This window comes from Puntigrus tetrazona, unplaced genomic scaffold, assembly GCF_018831695.1.
Source record: "Puntigrus tetrazona isolate hp1 unplaced genomic scaffold, ASM1883169v1 S000000520, whole genome shotgun sequence".
Classification (NCBI taxonomy): Eukaryota; Metazoa; Chordata; class Actinopteri; order Cypriniformes; family Cyprinidae; genus Puntigrus; species Puntigrus tetrazona.
Window position 1 is genome coordinate 327,501 of NW_025048156.1, and position 5,000 is coordinate 332,500.

The 5,000-nt window shown below is 33.2% G+C and overlaps 2 protein-coding genes across 2 annotated transcripts in view; both read left to right on the top strand.

Annotated features, from left to right (window-relative positions):
- The window catches only part of LOC122334402 (1-phosphatidylinositol 4,5-bisphosphate phosphodiesterase beta-1), a 69,993-nt gene extending 66,624 nt beyond the window's left edge, over positions 1–3,369 (top strand). Inside the window, exon 32 of the mRNA XM_043232290.1 lies at positions 1–3,369. This exon is cut by the window's left edge and continues 296 nt beyond it. The gene's annotated coding sequence lies outside the window, so the exon portion shown is untranslated.
- An 841-nt stretch (positions 3,370–4,210) lies between these two features.
- Positions 4,211–5,000, top strand: part of LOC122334410 (1-phosphatidylinositol 4,5-bisphosphate phosphodiesterase beta-4) — a 41,062-nt gene continuing 40,272 nt past the window's right edge. The window contains exon 1 of the mRNA XM_043232304.1: positions 4,211–4,232. The gene's annotated coding sequence lies outside the window, so the exon portion shown is untranslated. The remainder of the gene's footprint in view (positions 4,233–5,000) is intronic.

The following is a 5,000-nucleotide window of genomic DNA, read 5'->3' on the forward strand; positions in this document are numbered from 1 at the left end:
CTGGCTTTTTTTGTTTTCTACCTGACTGGAAACGCACTGAGATTTACATCCGAATCATTTCTAGTGTTCTGTTGATGTGCTTCTCATGATAACCAGTAAACGCTGTTTTAATGGAAGAGAAGGCGGGTCGTGAGGAGGTCGTGACCCTGCACGGAGATACTGAAGACATCAGTTATCTTTAATGGATGAATCTCACAAAAACGCCCCGGTCAGGTCAACCCAAAACATCTATCCAGGGGTTATTCACTCGCAAAATATGTTTTGCTTAGAAATAAAAAAAAAAAATTTGAGACTGAGGCAAAATATTATTTCTTTTTTTACACCAATAATTTCTTGCTTTTTCAGATTTATTTGTTTCATTTATATATATATATATATATATATATATATAATGTATATATATATGTCATCTAAAAATAATAGCTTTCTTTTTTTTTTTTTTTACATAATTTACTTAAAAGAAGAACAAGTTAAATAGCAAAACCTTACTTCTTGTGCAGATAAGACATCTCACAGCATTATTTATTTAATATTATATGTATTTTTTTTTCTTTTATTATTACTCAAATACGTTTTTTTTGCAATCTGGGTTATATTTCACTTCCAAAATATATAATAATATATTTTCTCCAAAGTAAGATATGTGTACGTTTATAAATTGTAATTAACCATATGTTACCCCTAACATATTTCCTTTTTATTGTTTAAAATAAATAGTAAAAATAAAAAAATAAAAAATAAATAGTTTTTCCACCAGAAACTGTCAGGTTATATTTATATTTATCTTTTTTTTTATTTTTCAGGATCAATTTTCACCCTCTCTTAACAGTTAAACAGTTAATTAGTTTTTTACAGATTTGACATTTATTATTTATTTATGTTTCATCCCTCTCATAACAAGCTTCACGTGTCATATTTCACCTCCGGATACTTTTCTTCTCATTTTTAGCTATTATTTCATCATTTTTAAGTGACATTAACCCCCGTTTCGCCCCTAAAGCGTCTCTGATCCTCGGGTTGATTTCTCTCGGGGCTTTGTGAGATTCACTCTCCTGGTTCCCGGTTTATTTGCACTGAAACGGATGAGGACTCTTCGACTCCTCTTCTTCTTGCTGCTGTTGGTTTGCTCGGACGATTAGAGACAGACTGGTCTGGAGGTGCTCAAGCCCTGTCCCACACCGACCCGGAGCGGTTTCAGGGATGCATGCTTACAGTCAGCTGGCCGTTTGTGCTTCTACACATTTGTAAATGTCAGCAATATAGCTTGTGTTGTAATGTGATGAACTATTATCGATTTGTGAAGGTGTGTTTCAAGTCTATAAGCTTTATTTATTTTCAAACCCATAACAGACACCTTTAGGTCATTTAAAAAATAGATATATATTTGCATATAGTGTTTTATTTACTGTATTGAGGGACCGTTTCAATTCCTCTTGGTTTCTGTTTGGGAGGTTTTATGAAACTCTTAATGCTTTCTTTTGTTATCACAGTCAGAATTTTCCGATTAGCATCAATAGGTCACTTTAATAACTGAGCGAATCTCACGAAAACATGTCCAGCTCAAGATCAGACGATATCGTAGTGACTCTACTTAACCCTAATGCATTTTTTAATAAGAATAACCTAAAAGGCAGAACAGCATCACGATGCATGTATCATTTATTATTATTTGCTTTACAGTGATGACGATTTGTCATTAATACGTTACAAAAAATCATTTATTTTTTGCAATAAAACACAGTAAAATATAATCTGAACAAATATGATATTTTTCAGATTTAGTTTATTTCTGCCATGGAATAAGAAAAAATGTTTCTCATAATTCTGAAAGATTGTAGATTGTGGCATATGAACTAGAAATTGCAATATATATATATATATATATATATATATATATATATATATATATATATATATATATATATATATATATAAATTTAATATTTTCATCTTTTTCTCTCTGAAATGTGAGGACATTACATTTCGAATTATTTTTTATTTATTTTAATTCACTATGTATAAAAATTATTGTTAATTTTTGTCTTGCAATTCTGTTTTTTTTCTCAATTTTTTTTTTGCAATTTCTCAGAATTGTGAGTACGAATTTCGAGATAAAAATTCACAGTTACCTTTTTTTTTATTGTTCATCCTATGGCGGAAACGGGCTTTCATGTTTGTGAGATTCACCTCAGTCATAAATAAAATTAGTAATGCAAACAAAGGCAAAAAAAAAAAATAAATAAAAAAAGAGAAAAAAAAATGGATATGCACTTTGGATGTCCCGAGGTATTATCATCATTATGCAATCTTTCTACATATGTCAGAAAGCATGTAATATTTCCTTTTTACGACTTTATTTTGTTCCGTTTTGGACGTAGGATATGTTGAAGGATTTTTATCCCAAGTGGAATTTGATTGTTGATTCTTTTCTACTTTATGCCATGCGTCTATACTTAGTGATTTCCTTCAGCACTTTGATCAGCCGTTATTTCTACTTGCTACTGCTAGGATTTAATTTAACGATTTTTACTTTTTTAATCTTTTTATTCGACTCCGGTCGGGTCAGCGACGTATTAAAAGTTACACCCGGTAAGGAACGAGATGACGTCTGACATCGGTTTTCTGTATATTTGCGAGGTTTTGATATTTATGCCCGATAGCTGATTGAAAAAAGTGCCAAAGCACGCTTCTTTGAGCTTCCCTTTCGACGCGCGTGACGGATCGGTCCAGGAAAACCATCACAGACCACAGATGTTGAAACCTCGCATAATATCCGTTTAGTCGGTTATAATGTGCTGGATCGTTTCGGCGGCGCCATTGGGAAGCGGCTGCGGAGAGTTGATCGTTTGCTCTTAATTTCACCCCGTAATTGCTAGTTTACATGTAAAATGTTCACTTCTAGAAGTATTGCATTGAATTTTGACCGTGCCATTGTTTCCTTTCGACCAAAATCTTTTTGCAATGTAAGATTACTTGAATTACTTTTCTGACTCTGGTTATTTTCGATCATTTTGAAGTGAAGTCCTGTGCCTTTGAATGTTGAATCTATGTTAGATGTGGAATGTAAAAAGTGTTGATGAATAGAGCTCATTTTTGTATAAACCGTAAGCGCACTTTTAAGATATTTATACTACTACGGAATTAGATAGATATGACGTGTCAGAATATGTAGGCCTGTGCTACTGAATGCCACTTTATGATTTTCGACTTTTATTGGTTTCTGATCCCGATTTGACATTTTACGACATTTGATTTGGTCCACTTCTGTTATTAGTATCACAAATATCAAGATCTTTGGAAGACAAATATTGTTGAATGTAAGTTGTGCTCGTGTTGTGCATTGGTTTTAATAAAATTGTTCTTGTGAAATTTGGGCTTCGAGCAATATGAATCGTCTTATCCTTTTCCCATTACTTTCACAGTGTGAAATTAAAAGTATATGAGCCTTTAGATGTATTTTACAGTAGATGCTGTCGTTTGTGGCGCATATAGCCCTCGACAGATTAATACTTAATACATCGAGGGTATTAAACTTTTATGACATCTCTAACGTCTAAATTTAATTATTTAAATGTTCCATTGAGGGTGACTTTGTAAGGTTTCTATTATTTTTCCTGTGAAGTTTTTCAATACATTAAAACCTATCAAAACACACCAGAGAAGATATTATTGATGAAAATGTATTTTATATGACAAAGGTAAGCATAAAAAAATAACCACAGTTTCTGTTTGAGTTCAGTTTGACCTCAGAAAAAACAAAACAAAACCCTTTTAAAGGCCCACAGCAAAACAAATCAAAATATTGAGCCACACCTCGGATAGAGGTTCATTTTTAACATCTAAAGTCTCTTGAGAGTAAATGTTATGGGAGATAAGTGAAAAATGAAACAGAAATTGGGTTTTCAAATAATTTCTGATATGAAAAGGAAGGTCACCAGTGCGAAAAAGTATGTAAATAACATTTAGCCTATGCGTTTAGCATTTAGCGCCTAGCATTCGGTAGCTTAGCATTTGGCCACACCGAACACGATGGATCGTTTTTATTTTATATATTAAGTTATCATAAAGTATTAACAGCGATGTTTTAGGCATATAAAGAGAGTTTGATGATGAATATGTGTAATTTTTTTCCTGTAATTCCGACGGAGGCCTGCGGGCGTCGCTGTTTAATCGTCTGTAACGTTTTAACGTTTCCATCCCATCAGGCATTAAAGGGAGCAGCAGATCTGCGGGTGAGTACAACAAAAGCTCAACTTTTTCCAAATAAAACGAAGTAAACGTTGACAGCGAGGCAATATCGGTCAAATATCCGCTTGATTTCCCACTTGTGTTTATATGAACGCGTTTTATTAAAACTAAATCAGCTAAATCAACTAAATCAACATCAACATCCGTCCGTCAATCACAAACCGATTCAGTGCTTTGCATTTGCTCTTTTCTGACTTTTCTTTTACTTTTAATGTTAAACTGTTTCACTCATCTCATTTTGTAAGCTATATTTGTAATGGCAGTTCGGTTGCTGACAGTTCAGGTTAAATTGAAAGCATCCAGTCATCTCATAACATTAAAGTGAAAGTATTGTGATACATATTTGAGAAATTATTGAATGCATTAGTGTGTAAGGACTGATGGAGCAAATGGTTAAATGGAAAACATACTGTGAGAGAATCCGGGGCAAGTTGTCACACCCTTTCATTCAATGAATATTCTTCATAAGTGCCTTTTTTCTCTCTCTTTATGTCCGGCAAAACCTTTGATGAGAATATCATTGTAGTCACCAATCGTGACAACTTGCCCCACATCACATGTATAAAAAAATGCTTATTTCTAGATAACGGCCTTCAGATGATATAAGAGCCTCTAGTCTGAATTTATACATTTATTTACATTCATTTTTCTTCCAGTGCAGCCGTTTAATGAGCTCGGGAAAGTATAAAATCCTGCTTTTTATTGCCGTAACGATCCGATCTGTCGTTTTTGTCCATTCGTGGTATGCGAGA